The following is an 18,137-nucleotide window of genomic DNA, read 5'->3' as shown; positions in this document are numbered from 1 at the left end:
TCAATGATCTTGTTCTGTTCTACAAAGAAAAGTCACAAATATTTAAAAATTATTGCAGAAATATACAAGGATGTAGGTTTATTTATATATTTCTAGAGTTACACATTCTTAAGTATGACAGTTTATAATCTGTTAAGGGTAGCTTTTTTAGGCTAGAGAAACAATCTCAGGTATCCAGATGTCTAATGGGAATTGCAGTTAATGGGGGTCAGCAACCTAATGCCCAGTCAAGCCTCCTGTTCTTATAAATAAAACCTTACTGGGACATAGCTACCCTTATATACTTACATATTATCAATATCTGCTTCTTCTACCCTTCAACAGCAGTGTTGAGTAGTCACAATTGAGACCACACAGGCTGCTAGACTAAAATATTTTCTATCTGGCTCTTTAAGAAAAAGAAGTTTATTTGAAATATCTTTTATAAGGACAGGTTTATTTTGTTTGGTTTTGTTGGTACCATGGATTGAACCCAGGGGTGCTTAACCACTAAGCCACATCCCCAGGCCTTTTTTATATTTTATTTAGAGACAGGGTCTCACTGATTTGCTTAGTGCCTTGCTAATCAGCTGAGGCTGGCTTTGTATTCACGATCCTCCTGTCTCAGCCTCTTGAGCCACTGGGGTTTCAGGAGTATGCCACCACACCCAGCTATAAGGACATTTTTATAATGCACAATACTACCTGCTTTTCTAGTGAAGTGCAGGGAGAGGAAACAGTTATAAGTGCCACCGGTTTTTAAAAGTCAAGCCCTAGTATTTCATTAATTGGCACTGTGGAGAAAGAGGCAATTGCAGGAAGCCCCAAACTATAAGAACAGAAAAGGGCAAAGAGGAATTATTAATAAATGAAAGGAGAGGTATTGTATCTTTAATTTACTCTGGTCTCTGGATAAAAATATGAAAGGGGCTTTGGTGTCTCAGGGCAAAATCTGAGAAACTGGGATTAGGAATAGAACGATAATAGACAGATGATGGTTATTTTATCATAACTTTCATGAAAAAAATGGAGTGAGAACAGCATAAACAAATGATGTATTCCACTGAGCAGAGCTTTTGGTGACTTCTTTCTGTTGGAAATAATGGGGTTCATGGGATCCTGGATATCCCAACAAGAATAAACACTCGGAGACTAACCAGCTGTGTCAGCAGGGCAAGAATTTTACTTTCACACACAGAAAGGCGCATAGCAATCAAAACCAAATCAGGTGTGCTGAGCAGGCAGTGTGTCGACTTTTATCCCTGATGCAAAGGTATTTGGCCCTTGCCCATCGATGGAGGCTGACCACACAATCTTTGGCATGAACCAGTAAGGAGGGAATGAAACACTCAGCTGCCCCTTGTTGGTCTGGGTAGATGGTCCCATCTTCTATTTGGGTCTTTTAAAGAAACATCCTTCTAGTTATCCCCACCTCCCTTTGTTCCCCTGTGGCAGGAGTGTTCTCTAGGTGGAGAGCATGTACACAATTTGTGAAGGGCGAGGGGCAAACAAGTCATTGTAAGGAAATGTTAATCAGGAAATGAGTAGCTTATAAGACAATTTCTACTTTGACAGAAAAGATGAATGAGCTTATTTCTCTCACTTCTGATCTTCTTTGGGATGTGTCAAGGTGGAGGCACGAGGTGTAGAAGTCTTCAATGAGGCATGACAAGGAGCACTAGGGAGAGCTATACCTGCAGAGCTGCACCAGTCCCTGGATACAGGTTACACTACTCCGGGATTTGGCAACTCAAAAAGCTTAGTTACCCAGCCTCCATGTCTGGGCTCTTCTCATTCTGAAATTTTTACTACCCATACTTTTTGACCCTCTCACTCCCCATAATATAGAACATAAGAATTCTCAATGTACAGCATGTTCAGGGTCTTTACCATGGCCAGGTATCACAGAATGAGAACACCAGCCATCAGGACATGGAGCATGGATTGAAATCCCTCTCCCACGCTCTGCTTCTTTCACTTAGCAGTTATTCTCTTCAGGTTCCCAAGATCCCCCTCTCACCCTAGGACCTAAGCAGTCTGTGCTTTCAACTGCTCTTTGCAGATACACATAAAAGAAATAGCTGCATCCCTCGTTTCTTTCTTTCTTTCTCAGCTAATAGGTACTGCAGGCAAATTACAGCTTAATACTTGACCCAAGCCCTTTAAAATATTTAAAAATCATACTTATAGTTGTCCCTGCCAGTTTTCTTGTGCCTACCAGTAGCAACTGAGCTTTTAGTCTGAGCAAAGCAGATTGCTAAATATGTCCTCACTGCGTGTGTGCTTTCAATGAAATAGAGTTAGAAAATATGTACAGGCAAGGATTTGACATATGATGCATTCTTGTTCAGTCTTATGTCACATCTCCCTGGCATTGTTCCCTTTGGTCCTTTGGAAAAGTGCTTATCCACCATTCATAATGATTATACTTTTTAATGTTACACTTTCCTTTCTCAAACCCTATTTATATGCCGCTAAATCAAGTCATGCTAAGACACCCCATTTTCATTCGATTTTGGTCCTACATAATAATTTTCCATTTGAAACGACAATTATTTTATCAAGAAGAAACAGCTGCAAACACAGCAATTCCACTGAACTACCATTAAATGAATGCTCCCTGCTGTCAAGCCAGATGTTGAGCTCTAAAAACTGAGCTTTCTGTTTACACACACAGGAAGTAGGGAGCCTGGCTGCTCTGCCCTGAATGTGGGTTCAGCCCCTCTGCTGTGTGCCCCAGCGCTGGACAGAATGCCTTCCCATCGCTCCCTGCCTTTGACCTGGTTATCCCAGGATCTTCTGCCCCCACTTCTTCAGTAAGTTCTCAGAAGCCAGTAGCATCATCCAAGTTCTACTGTCCATAGCTATCATTCCAGAAAATTCTAGTGTTATAAAAATCACACAAGGTCAAATTGTTAGCATATGAGAGTTTGCAATGTCCTTCCTGTCCCCATGAGCTCAGTAAAATCCTGGAGTTGTTGTCCTCTAGGTATTTTCCACTTACCTTTCTGAAGGACCTCATGAGAAAGATAGCAATGGAGGAGGAAGTCTAGAGGTCAACACTAGAGGGTTGTAGTGGCAGTTTATGGTCAGGAGTTGATGGTGGAAGAGAGGGACGCTTTAGGAGCAACTGCTCCCATGTGAAAAAAAATATTGAGAATGTCAAAGGCATAGTCAGAGAAAGGATTGTTCAGTACATTATCTGTGCTTGCTAAAAATTATGATAATTACGATTAAAAAATAAAAGGTAAATGTTTTAAAGGGGGTAGAAGAGGAGGAAGAAATGAGTAGGAGTGTGAGGATGCTAATGTTCTCATCTTCCAAAGCAGATATTCACTGATTATAAATATAATTGGAATATATAGTTTTTTTTTCTTTCAACCACAATGAATCTACCTTTAACATTTCCAGCATATTTAGAATTCTTTAGGAGATAGTATATTTTATGATTGAGAAATATTTACTTGAATTTTTAAAATCCTTCAGTTTCTCGGAACTTTCTCTTTCTTCTATTCAAGTAAGTTTAATTTTAAGGCTTTTATAAATAGCATGACCTCATGTTGATACCCAACATTGCTATCATGCATACCTTCATATATTAATATTTGTCTATTCCATGCAGTTTTATGAAGATGATAATAGTAAAGTATTAGGTTTTCATGGTGAACCTACAACAAAGATTTTTTTTAGTTGTTGATTGATCTTTATTTATTTACTTATATGTGATGCTGAGACTCAAACCCAGTGCCTCACACATGCTAGGCAAGCACTCTACCAACTGAGCCACAACCCCAGCCTCAACAACAAAGATGGTTTTTACAGACATTTAAAAAGTACCATGGCCCAAGATATTAAGTTATTTGTCTAAAATTTAGCATAGACAAATTTTTAAAAACAACAATAATCACTATGTCTAAGAAAAAGACTCTGAGGGGGGCAAACTTTGTCCAGGTGAAAAAGAACTGGAATGTGAGAGGATTTCAAAACTCCCACAAAAATCACCCTGGTAATCAAATAAAGGACAAGTAGATAAGTGAGAGAACAGAATACAATAACTGGTAATGTGTGCAAGTAAACTTTCTTGTGCTTCAGGACTCTTCCATAAAGTAGGGATAATGATTTCTTTCTAGATTAATTAATATCAGAAGGTTAGGAGAGTGCTACATGGTAAAACTCAGGTTCCCAAGAAACAGGGTGTTATCAATAACAGTCACTTTGAAATTATTATCATAAATGTGGCTCAGAATATAATCCTCCATGACTTAGAATGCTATATGCTCTATAAATTATTTTCAAAACATAATGAAGCTGGTCATGGTGATACCTCCCTATAATGACTTATGTCTGAGGCAGGAGGATCCCAAGTTCAAGGTCAGCCTGGGCAACGTAGTGAGACCCTATCTCAAAATAAATCATAAAGAAAGGGCTGGGGGGGACTGGGGTTGTGGCTCAGTGGTAGAGCGCTTGCCTGGCATGCATGAGGCACTGGGTTCGATCTTCAGCACCACATAAAAATTAAAAAAATAAAGGTTATTGTGTCCACCTATAACTAAAACAAATATTAAAAAAAAAAGAGGGTCTGGGGTTGCAGATCAGCAGCAGAACACTGGCCTAGCATGGGCGAAGCCCTGGGTTCCTTACTCAGCACTACATAAAAATAAATTAATTAATTAAAGATATTGTTTCCAACTACAACTAAAAAATAAATTAAAAGAAGAAAAGAAAGGAAAAAAAGGCTGTGGATGTAGCTTAGTGATAGAGCACTTGCCTAGCATGTGAGAAAATCTGCAGTACTGAAAACAAAACTGAAAAAAAAATCTAAATGTATGCAAAAGACATACAAGTAAATAAAATCATCCATGGGGAAAATCTTGGTTTTCTTTATATCTTCATCCAAACTTCATTAACTTTTTCTTTCCTTTGCTCATTAAAAAAAAGAAAAAAATCTCCTCTTACTTTTCCACTTTTTTCCTTGCAGATACATTGATTGGTAGCTTTTTTCTACTAGTCTCTTGTCTGTCAAGTAAATGTGCAATCTCCCCTCAATTTTCTTTTAAATATCCTTCTGTGTAGAAACTTCCCTGAAATTACACTTAAGGAGTTTAAATAGAAACTCTGTTACATTGTTCACTAGAGCAGAAGTTTCCTGGGAAACCATTGACCCCAATATTCTGGAGGGAAGGTGCCTCTCACACTGGCTTTCTGCTTCCCCATTGTCCCAGACAACCCACAGAAGGCACCTTGGCTTCTTACTTCCTAATTCCTCTCTTATTGAGTGGCACCCCCTTTCTCCAAAGAAAAGTCTTAACTGGGCTTCTCCAGAAATCTTCACCATGGCTGATTTTAGGACGGTCAACAAAAGAGTCTCTACAAAAGAGTTCAATGTAGATAAACCTCCATTTTCGTGTTGCACTGTCTTACTTGACCTCTGGCAGGGAAGAAATCAGCACTCGAGGTGCTGGACACTCCTTCTAGTTTTTCACAAACATATCCAGTATAGTAGTTTGTGGAAATATGCAAACAAGGCCTCTGGCCTTGAGCTGGGCTTCACAGAGATGTCTACATTTTTAAGATAAATTACTGACTGGGCTCCATGGTACCAACTGGCAGGGAGAGGAAAAATGGGAAAAAGAAGCTCTCCCCTTCTCAGGTGTTGTCCTTGAAGAGTTAATTTGCCCAGAACAGTGAAAAAAAAAGCTGCTTTTATATGAACTTCTGCAGACTGTGAACTTCTGAGCCCCTCCCCTTACATGCTGGGTATAAAATTCTGAAAATACCTGAACTCGGGGTTCAGGGGATTAATTGATTACAGCAAAAATTGTGCCCTCTGAACCTGGCTGCAGCCACATAAAACTGTTTCCTGCTATCTTCAGTGCCTTCCCTCATCTGTCCCTACAACATTATAGGTATCCCTCCCTCACCTCCAAAGCCAGTGCTGCTGCCCTCTGTCAGGGAACTACTGCAGTTCTCCCATTTACTATTCTTTCCAGTCTGCTCTCTTTCCCCACAGATGCAAGATTAATTTTTTCAAAAGCTTTTTGCAACCTTGCTTTAAAATCCTTGAATAACTCCCCATTATCTACAGGGCAAAGTCTAAAGGACTGGCACAGTAGGCCCTTTGTCATGTGACACTTATCTACTTCTCTAAGCCTCATTTTCCTTGAAATCACCCTCTGGACCTCTGCACCAAACAATTTCAGTCCTCCTTAAATATTGTGGTGCTGTGCAAATAATACATCTATGGCTTTACTCATACTTTTCCTTCTACCAACCACAAATTCATCTTTTTAATAGATATATATTTTTTAGTTGTAGTTAGACACAATATGTTTATTTTATTTATTTGTTTTTATGTGGTGCTGAGGATCAAACCCAGGGCCTCTCACATGCTAGGTGGGTACTCGACCGCTGAGCCACAATCCCAGCCCCCACAGATTCATCTTTGAAGGTTAGTTTCAAAGGAATATATGAAAGATGCTTAATCTCACCAAAAAGTAAAGCAGAAAGTAATATAATAAGTTTTCTACTAACTGACACTCAAACTATTAATTGATTTACAATATTCTCACTTGGTAAAGGTGTGGGAAAACATGCATTCTTCTATCAAATAGTGAGAGAATATATTGCTACTTGGGTTTTGGAAGACCATGTGACAGTATAGATCATGATTTTTAAACCAACTACTCCACTCCTAGGTATATAGTCTACTCACACACATGCATAAAAAGATATTCATGGGTACTTGTTTCAGTATTTATAACTGCAAATTTCGGGAGAAATTCTAGATTTCTATCCATGAGAGATTGGTTAAAATATGGTAATCCTAGATTTGGGATTTTTATATAAAAAAATACACTGAAACCCATGATTTCACTTCATAAGTGAAAACCAAATTGAAAAACAATATTTATTTTATTACTTATGTACATATGCACATATATACATATACATAAATACATGTATGCATATACATGTATATATATTTTTATATATACACAAATATATGAATGGACAAAAAATGTTCTAGAAACACATAAAGTATTAAAAACACTACTTCTAAGCAGAAGAGTAATGGGATCAGATTAAAGAAAGACTTCTGCTAATTATACATTTTGTATTTCAGTATTTTAAAAAAATTGAAATGCATTCATGTATAACCTGTTAAGACAATGTATACACAACTTCATTTAAAAGTAGTGAGTAAGGCTTAGCCCAGTGAACAAGTAAGAGAAAGATATTGTAGAAAGAGAGAACAGAATGAAACAGAGGTGACAAGAGGACAAATCTCCAGCATTTCCTCCTCTGTAGGTTTTCCTCCCTGTGATGGTCCATTCTCCCTTTCACACTCCTCCATTGTGCCCACCAAAGTTCATGGACTTCTAACATGGAAACAGTAACAACTGATGACACTAATTTGTTTACAAATGTCTCATCCAACTAGATTGAAAGCTATTTGAAGACAGAGAGATTTTATGCTACTTGTTTTTATAACCTTAGCTTCTAGGTCAGTGCCTAACAAAGAATAAGTGGGTATCATGAGCATGAGCAAGTGGGTTAATGGACAGATGGATAGATGTAGACTTTCGTTAGGAAGGTGTGATTATGAAAATACAAAATGACTCTAATATAAGCCCCCCTTCTATTTGGGGTAATGATCAATAGCACAGGTTTCAAAAATTTGGAGGGTGGGCAAAAACATCCTGTGCTAACTCCAACCTAACGTCCTATAATACCCAGACACACAAACTCAAAAGGAATGACACTCTAATGAAGAGTCAAATACGGCATTAAATATGACTACCTGCTGGCATACTTCACAAAAAGTATGTACTTGTGAACTGCACAGTTTTAAACGAGCTTTTTACATCATTTATTGCTGTTTCTATCATTCCATTATATAGGGAGCTATCCTATAAACTGCACTTTTAGTTTCTAAACTATTCTGCAATTGCTTTAATATTAAATATCTAAAATTTTATTTTCTAAAAGTATTTTTGGTTTACTTAATTATCTAACTAATGGAACTAATTACCACTTGGCTTTCATTATGATCTTGGTAATTATTGTCCTGAAGTTTTCCTCGAGGGTACATGGTTGTGCTGGTCTCATTATTCATTTCCAATAACCCTTGAGATAAATTCACAAATGATTTATATCTAGAAATCTCTTATATACTCTGACAAGTGAGGGTTTCCTAATCCCCAAACTTCAAGGAAATCACCTCAGAAGGATCTTAACTGGTTGCTATGTTCTCTGCCACTCTAGGCCTTTCTAAGAGCTATTGTCACCATGATGAGGTGGGTATGTGTACTATACTCTTAAGAAGCAGACATAGGATTTGCAAGATAGGAAAAAATATAGAACATTTCTACTTCTTATTGTGAAAACTTCATGGTTTGGAAAGATGAAATTTTAGGAAAGAATGTAGTTGAGATGAGTTAGCATGTTTTGGTTGAAGTTTATGGGACAACTATAAATTTAGGCAGTGGCTTGCTTTCTGCTGAGTAGTATTCTGGCAATGGGAAAACTGGATTCAAACTCTATGTTCACATGAATATTACTTCTACTTGAAAACAGTGGTTGAGTGCTTGCATAGCATGTGTGAAGCCCTGGTTTGATCCCCAGTGCCACAATAAAAAAAAATTAGTAAATAAATATTTAATGAATATTGGGTCAGATTACCCCAGATGTTTAACATAGATTAGGAACACCATCAATAAACCAAACATTCTAGGTTGGAATCCTAACTTTGTTATCAGCTGGGTGACCTTGGACAAAGTGTTTAACCTCCTATGCTTTGTTTTCTTCATCTGTATACAGGGCAATAATTATCATCCATACCTCATAAGCTGCTGTAAAAATTAAATGAGTTAACATTCTTAAAGTTGTCAGAACAGAGCCTGTCACATAGTAAGTGATCCAGAAATTTAGCTTTCACTGTTATTCTAGCTCTGGTGTTTGGTTGTTTCTATTATCTTGAAAAAAAAAAACCTTTCTGAGATTCAGACACTTAAGACCTCAGATCTGGGTAGGGAAAATGCTACTAGAAGAAACACTGGGTAAAAAAACACAACTAAAGCATTAAGTTACATCTCCATTGAGAAATGAATTTAGCTGGTGGGACTCAAGAGATTAGATTCAAAATGTTTGTTTTGAAATTTTGAAGTCTAAAGTATTGCTACTGAAAGTTGGACTAGCCATATGTTATGGCAGACAGCTTTGCAATTGATCTCAACTTGGGAGTTCTCATCAGAATCTGATTTTTCACCCAGAAAATGGGCATGTTTGTGATTCAAGTTATTATATATATATATATATATATATATATATATATATATATATATATATATATGATTAATCTTCAATGATAGAAAAAGCTAAGCAAATAAAAAGTATTTAAAGAATAAATAGTATTTATATGGTCTTTTTTTCTTGCTACAAGAAGAGCTACAAGTCATTAACTTAGCCCCAGGGGGGGAAATCAGACATGAGGATTCAGAGATTATTGTGTAATTAGTAATTTGGAGAAGCTGCAGCCTTTTGTTTGGTTTTCAAAAGCTCAGAATCAGAAGCTAAAAATTCAGCTTCTATTTTCTTTTTATGGCACTTGGTTCAATTTCTGCAGAGGTTCAATTTGTTGCCAAAAAGACTCATTGCTAATTTGAATAATTATATGCTGAGCTGTGGTGTAGAACTGAAATTGGGGTTGATTGAAAGGGCTGGAAACAGAGCAAACTCCTTCCTGCCACAAGAATTACAGATTTCTATGTAACAAAACATGGCAGTACAAGCAAACATTTCCAGCGGATTAAATTTGTTTTGTAGGAAATAGGCAAAAAGAAAAAAAAAAACCCTCAGTTTTTACTCATGAGAGAGCAACAAATTAAAACTACACCAAGATACCATTTGGATTTTTTTTTTTTTATCTATCAGTTTGACAAAACAAGTTTGACAACACATACTCTATTATTAGCAAAGGTGTGGAATAAGAGTAACAACATCTTTTATACGTGTTATTGGGAGTATAAATTGGCACAAAATCTGAAAGAAAATTCAGCAAAATCTAGCAAAATCACAAATTAAAAGTGCATATGAGCCAGGCATAATGATGCTGGTATAATTCTAGCCATTTAGGTTGAGGATAGCAAGTTCAAGGCTAGCCTCAGAAACTTAGTAAAACCGTATCTAAAAGAGATGGTGTGCTGGGGATATATCAGTGATAGAGTGCCCTTGGGTTCAATCCTCAAAACAACAAAGAGAGAGAGAGGGAGAGAGAGAGAGAGAGAGAGAGAGAGAGAAGCGAAATACGATCCTTGAACTAGCAATTTTACTATTTTACTTCTGGGGTTTTATTTTCATTTCATACATGAAATGAAATGTACAAAGTGTTTTTTTAATTGAAGTACAATTCACATGGCATCAAATTCACCATTTTGAATGCACAATCCAGTGATTTCCAGTATATTCACAAGTTTGTGCAACCAACATCATTATCTAATTCAAAAATTAAATTTTTATTGGTAGAATATGTAGTGATGAGTTACCATTTGTTTGGGGGTGACTCAGAGCCATGTCTGATCTGGGACTACTGCCCCACAATATTTCATGTGAGGAGGGCAGTATTTTAAGAGAGCAATTAAATGATAGTTTGCAGTTATAAATATAGTTTGTACATAATAAAACTCAAAATTATTTAACCAAAAATTTAGTCCATAAGAAAAATATGTGGCCCAAGAAAGCTAAAATCAGTCTCCAACAAAGTTCTGGAGTACATAGCTTCAATGTGAGGTGTCTGGGAGTGCTTGCTTGTGGATCTACTGAGTCAGTTTTTCTAGATTTGGAGTCTAGGATTCTATACTTTGAACACAAAAGTTTTAGAAACTTTGACCTAATGAAATAAACAGATATTTAAAAGTAATGGGTTAATATCTGCTAATGGTTAGTTACAATAATTCCTGACTATTTTTCATGAAATAATTCCACAGGCTCATTTTCCATTTAAAAACATAAGTTTAGCTAAGTATTGAGGAAAACTGCATGGGAATAACTTCAGTGAAGAGATGAAGGACCAGGAAAGTAAAGCGTTTAACTTAGAACTTTAACACATTTCTTTCGACTCTAATTCCTATAATCTCTTGACAATATCATGCTACTACTATTTAGTCACCAACACGAGCCAACATACTCACTCTAGAGCTTCCTACTTGATTGGCTCACAAGCCAATTGGCTTTACTAGGACAACTTTCATAATGTCTCACTTAATATAATATTTTTTGTATCACTAAACCAGATAGTAGAGGTTATCTGGTACACACATGCACCCATACACTTCCGAAATATTTTAAAATGCTATTTGTAAATATCTAGAAGAACCCCTTCTTTATCTGAAACCCAGAAAGATGAACATTGAAGACTGAAGGTGGGAACCCAGCCTTCAAAGCCAAATCAATCTTTGAGACTCAGGGAAGCATCCTTTGTTGTTGTTTTTAATTATCAAATTATTTTATGTTTGAACGTGCTTAAAATTTATCCTTAATAAAAAGCTTCTTTTAAAACTGTGGTATATTCACTCAATGGAATATTACTCAGCACTAAAAGAGAATAAAATTATGGCATTTTCAGGTAAATGGATGGAGTTAGAGAATATCATGCTAATCAAAATAAGTCAATCCCAAAAAACCAGGGGCTGAATGTTTTCTCTGATAAGTGGATGCTAACCCATAAAGGGGAGGGGGCGGGCATGGGATGAGTGGAGGAAATTTGGATGGGGCAAAGGGGAGTTGGGGAAGGGGGAATGGGGATAGGAAAGATAGTGAAATGAGATGGACATCATTATCCTAGGTACATGTATGATTGCACGAATGGTGTGACTCTACTTCATATACAACCAGAGAGACGAAAAATTCTGCTCCGTTCGTGTAAAATGAATCGAGGTATTGAAGAGCTTTCTACTGTCATGTATACCTGATTAGAAGTAAAAAAACAAAAACAAAACTTCTTTAAGAAGGAGACAATTATAACATATTTGAAATTAGTCATAGAGAAAATGGGGCCAGGGAAGCCTTTATAGACAAGTCAGAATTTAAACTAGGTTTTAAAGGATGAAGATTAGAAAAGAGGCATGAGAGTGTCAGGGAGCAAGAATCAAATTTAATTCCTTAAAAATATACTAAACATGATGTACTATGTGTGCCTTCTGCTGGCTTCAAAGAGATGAAAGATTATTTCTCACTCATGTGAAGTAAGTCAAGGGAAGGCACAGTGGTATAGGCCTTTAAACCCAGCTACTCCAGAGGCTGAGGCAGGAGGATCACAAGTTCAAGGCCATTCTCAGCAACTTAGCCAGATCTGGTCTCAAAATAAAAAAGATGGGAATATAGCTCAGTGGTAGGTTGCTTCTTACCATGTGTGAGGCCCTGAGTTCAATTCCCAGTAGGTAGGGGAAATGTGTATAAAGACCCAGGCACAAGGAGGCACTCAGTGCAACACTGTTAATTTACTTGTGATTTGTAAGAAATTTTGTGATTTTAAAAAAGATTTTCTCTGTCCTGAAGGAGTTAGCAAACAGTTGTATTAGAGAAAGAAAAATATACAACTGATGAAAGCTGTTGAAATTACAAATTTAGTACTTTTTCAGTTACATTAATACACAAGTAACATGATGATTGGAAATATTATCTTCCAATATGAAATGAAGTAGAACTTCATTGCAGTATTTATTCTTTCTGCAACATCTTTAATACATAGTCTACAGAATTTAACAGGTGTTAAATCAAATCCCATTCCCTTTCAATTTACCTGCCCAAATAAAGTAGAAATAGACATATTCCCCATGGGTTTAAGAAGGTGATTTCTAAGATTTGGTCTTTTGAGAAAGCATAAAATAAATCCTGAGAGATCACAACATTTTAGATTAAAATAAATGTGGAAAAGGAGGTGTCTCTAATTTATTTATTTTTTGATGGAAGTGAGGGCAAATAGTGGAGGTGCCAATAATGTGGGCTCAACTTTTTCTATTAAGAAGTTTAAAAGAAAGGAGAAACTGATATGTGTGAGGAATTCAGGTTGTAATGAGTTTTCACACTTGTCTCAACTTGACGAGTTTACTAGTCAACCTGCTTGCCTTTTCCATGATGTTTTCACCTCTACCGCTCTCCTTTATAGATTTGCTTCATGTGAATTCATTTCTGAAAATGAGAGAGGACAGGGGAAAAAAAAGTGAATGTTAAAGCAATGACAAAATTTTTGTATTTTTGTTGGATTTAACTAATCATAAGCCAGATTTAATTTTCTCTACTGAGTTGCAATAACTGTCATGGTTATTTTTATTAAGATAAGAATTAGATTCCTCAAACTAGAGTGGACTCTAGTACTACATAGTCTGACTGTTCTTCTGATGCTTGAAATCATTTCTATACGATCAACCCTCATCCCTTGCTCCATCCCCAGTTCATGGCCACATGCAGTGCCAGGGCATTCCCTGTTTGTCAGGACAGCCATTCCTGCAACAGTGATTAGATGTGATCAGACATTCCTTTCTCAAACTCTTATTCACCCTAATTCTTTCTCTTGTCATGCAAAAAAGACCTAATCCTTTGTGACCTGGAAGCCTTTAAAGACACAACTATTACATCACCCAGTGTCTTATGCACTTGTTCTATACATACCCCTCTCCTTTAATGGTTGTTCCTAAACTCTGCTTTGAGTACTTTCCATGTGGCATCTTCTCCCTTGAAGAATTAACCTGCAGCAGGATCTCTTTCTCTGTCATTTAAAGCATCTCATTTAAACTCGGATTGCAAAACCACATAGCAATTCTACCATTTGTTCTGGTTTGATCATTATTTATTTTTTACTCAGGTTTTCATTGTTCTCTTTTTTCTCCAATCTGCCAATCAGCCAACCTGTGAGGCAATCAGAAAGGTAGATTTGATCTTCCCAGCATAGGTCTTCTTTGGGATATCTTCCATTTGCCTCTCCAGATAATCTGTCTGGACTGTATCATTGGATTTCTGCTTTCTGGCTCTCTGTTGGGTTTGGCACATGAGGATGAGAAGAAAGAGAGGAAATTAAGGTCAGAGTTTTGTTTCCCTGGCTCTAGAAGTTTGTCTTGGGATAATTGTTTTCTTGATTGACTGTATGTCCCTGCTCATCTTGAGTCTGCATGCATCTCTCCTAGGTTCTAGTTCTCACTGTCTTCTCTCATCCCTTTAGGTAAAAATATGACAGACTGTGTTGCTCTTAGACCTGGGGTTCCTGCGCTATAGATGAGGTTCCCTGTAACTCCATCACTTCTTTGCAAATAAACTTTCTAAATTATTTTATCTCGGTGTGAGAGTCCACTCTTTCCTCTTGGATCCCTATGATAGTCCTCTCTGGATTTCTTAGCTCTTTACATGGGACTGTTCCTGTGGACTCATTCTGTCTCCTCCTGGTATAACCTCTGTGACTATACAGGCTCTTCTCCAAGCCACCTCAATCCTACACTGCTTAGCTCTCCTGCAAGAAAACTCTATCTCCTCACATAGGAGAAGGTGTTGTTGATTTTACCCACTGTAGATTTATAGATCATGAGATTTCAGGATGAATAGGGATTAAGAACCTGGAACAGGTGCTATTTGGGAGTTCAAAGAATTTGTAAATTCAAGCCAAGAAAGAAGCTAGTCACAGAAGTCCTTTTGGAATCGGTACTATCAAAGCTGAATTGGCATAGCCAAGTAGGAAATAGCCATAAGTCATGCAGGATGCAGAGGAAAGAGTTTTCCAGGTGGAGAAAACAGCATTCTTAAGAGCCTAGAAAAAAAAAAGAATAGAATTCAAGTGTCTGGAAGACAGAGTAAATATACTTACAGGATGGACTGGTAGAGGAGTATCAAGGAGATGCGGTCACCATATTCATAATCATGTCCCACTGGAGTTCATGCTGAGCAGCTGATCCTCATACTACTTACCCAAGAAAAATATAACTGCGAGTAACCTCCATTTTCTGCTCACATTCAATAAGTTATCTATATCTTACTCATCCTTCCCTTCAGAGTCAGCAAAATATAGTCTGCAGATCAAATCTGGCCCAATTCCTATTTTTGTTAATCAAATTTTATTGGAACACAGGCACAACCATTCAGCATTGTCGATGGCTGCTTTCCACCTCCAAAAGCCACCTTGAGTGGTTGCAACAGAAGCTATAGACCCTGTATGCCTAAAGCATTTACTCTTTGGCCCTTCACAGATGAACTTTACTGACCTCTGATCCAGATAAATAACCCAGATATTAGAGTTGGGAGAGTAGTATTTGAGTACTTATGATACAGGGAAGAGGAGTGATCAAATTCTAGGCATACTTCACAAGGAGAACCTACAGGAATCACTAATGGATGGTATATGAAACATTACATAAGGAGAGGAATAAAAATGACTCTGAGTTCTTAAGCTTGAGCAACTAGGATAGAGTTATCATTTACCAACATGGGAAAGCTGTAGGAAAAGTTGTTTAGGGTGGCAGATAATTCAACATTTAATTTTATGTGTGTTTGAACATGAGTGTGAAGTGCCTATTAGATAAATAAGTGGAGAAATCAAGTTACCAGATGTATTTACAAGGATGGATTTCAGAGGAAAGGCCAGGGCTAGAAATAAAAATAAGAGAGTTGTCAATTTAAAACCATGTCATGGAATAAGATAATTTAGTAATGGACTACGAAGACAGAAGAGGAATGAAGAATGAGTCTGAGGTACTTGAATATTCAGATGTTGGGGGTATGGGGAGAACTATCAGGAGACCAAGAAGGTGAGTGAGTGGAAAAAAGAGAATGGTGATCCAGAAGCCACGTGAAGAAGATGTGTCAAAGAGGAAAGAGTGACGACCTCTCAGAGTTGATCAAAAGGCTTACGTAAGGATGCAATATAGGTGTCATGGTCTACTCAGGATGGTGGGTGAAAGGAAAAGCTTCATACAGTCTGAGTTAGTCAGCTTTTTGTTACTGTGACCAAAACACCCAACAAGAACAACTTAGAGAAGAAGAAGCTTATTTGGGCTCATGGTTTCAGAGGTATAGTCCAAGGTTGGCCAACTCCACTGCTCTGGGCCCAACATCATGATAGAAGTGGCCACGAAGCAGAGATAGACAGAGACATAGAGATAGAGAAAGAGACAGAAAAGGGAGGAAGGGACTATAGGGAAGACAAACCCTTCCAGAGCACACCTTCAGTGACCCAACTCCTTCAGCCACACCCTATCTTCCTACAGTTACCACCCAGGAAGTTAAAAGTAGGATGTACTGATTACTATAGCTCTCATAATCCAATCATTACATCTCCAAGTGTTCCTAAATTAACACAGGAGCTTTTGAATGATAACTCATATCTAAACCATAACACAGTTCCTCAAGTCATCTTGGGGCCAGATAGTCAGGCAATGCCAAAAATGGTCTTGGTAACTTTCTTAGTCTGCTTTCAGTGGCTATAACAGGATACCTGAGACTAGGAAATTTATAAGGCAGAGAGGTTTATTTTTGCTCACAGTTTTGGAGACTGGGAAATCCAAGGTCTTGACTGTGTCAGTGAGTGCCTCATTCTGCTTCAACTCATGGCAGCAGGCAGAGGGGCAAGTGAGTGTGTGCAGGTGAAGCAGAACATAAAGGGAAGCCTCACTTTTTAAAGAATGAATCTTGTCCTATGAGAGCAAGACCTTACTCTCTAATTCACTGCCATGACAAAGCACTAATCTTTTCCTGAGGGTGAATCCTTTACAGCCCAAATGCCCCTTAAAGGCCCCACTACCACTTCTCAACAGCATTACTTTGGGGACCAGGCCTCAACATGAGTTTGGACAGTGACAAAACATAATCAGACTTGCTTAAGAAGGCAGGTGATGAGTTCCAGGTGGGTAAGTCCCCTTCTCCCACAGAAAGTAGTACCACCAGAGGAAAACCAGAGTGTGGCCTTTCTTGTCCAAATCTAAGGTCAACACTCTGATTCCGTGTGTATTTGGGTCTGCTTCCAGACTTTCTAGTTTATTCCACTGATTTTTTTTTATTTTCACATGCCAGTACCATACCCTTTTAGTTATTATAACTATAAAATGTATTTTAAGATTTGGGAAAGCTAGACTTCTCTCACTAATCTTCCTTTTTTAGAGCAATGACCTCTTAATTCCAAAATTTAATAAGCACTTTAACCATAACTAGTGTTATTTTTAATAGATATTTAATTATTTAATTTTCCCAACAATCATGGCTGATAGGTATTATAATTCTAATAACAAGAGCACTGAAGCTCAGATAAATCAAACATTGTGTTAAAAGTCACCTCTCTAAGATTTGAATTAAAATCAATCAGACTCTAAAGTCTGCATGTTCCCATCACTATATGGGAATCCAAGGACATCTCTCTAGAGGTAGATCGTAGGGCAAGAAGGAAGAGCTTTCTTGGAAAGCGAAAAGTACACTCAAGAAAAAGTGAGACGTGGTGATGCAGGCCTGAAATCCCATGACTTGGGAGGCTGAAGCAGGAGAATAGTGAGTTCAAAACCAGCCTCAGCAACTTAGTGAGGTCCTAAGCAACTTAGTGAGACCCTGTCTCTAAATAAAAAAGTGGCTGGGGATGTGACTCAGTGGTCTAGCGCCCCTGAGTTCAATTCCTGGTACCTCCCACCCCCACCAAAAAGAAAAAGAGAGTGTGGGTGATTCAGAGCACGAATTGCCCTATCTATAAATGTTAAATGTAACAGAGTTTCATACATTGTGGCACTCAGTAAATACTTGATACAGAAAAATTATAAGGTATTATTCTTGTCTAAGAATATATTATCTACTCAGTTGATAGAGTTCTTGCTTTGCATGCACAAGGCCCTGGGTTCAATCCCCAGCAGGATAAAAAAAAAAAAAAAAAGAATGGTTTGTCTAGATGAGAGGCAAGCTAGAGATTTCTAACAATTTAAATTATAACACAAGGTAAACATTTTTGTTCAATGAACAGGAGAAAAATGAAACATTTCAATGTTATGAATAAAAACAATTAATTTAATAAATTAATGATATTGATAATAAATGGTCTTTTAGGGATTTAAAGGAAGTGAGGATTATATCTGTTTGGGAAAATCATGAAAGATTAAATGAAGAATTGGAATTTGACATAAGTGTAAGGGATCAGTAGTTCT

This window comes from Marmota monax, unplaced genomic scaffold (assembly GCF_021218885.2).
Source record: "Marmota monax isolate L192 unplaced genomic scaffold, Marmota_monax_Labrador192_F-V1.1 WCK01_AAM20220418_F8-fsc00018, whole genome shotgun sequence".
In the NCBI taxonomy this organism is placed as follows: domain Eukaryota; kingdom Metazoa; phylum Chordata; class Mammalia; order Rodentia; family Sciuridae; genus Marmota; species Marmota monax.
The sequence above is the reverse complement of the archived record's forward strand: the minus strand, read 5'-3'. Positions refer to the sequence as shown.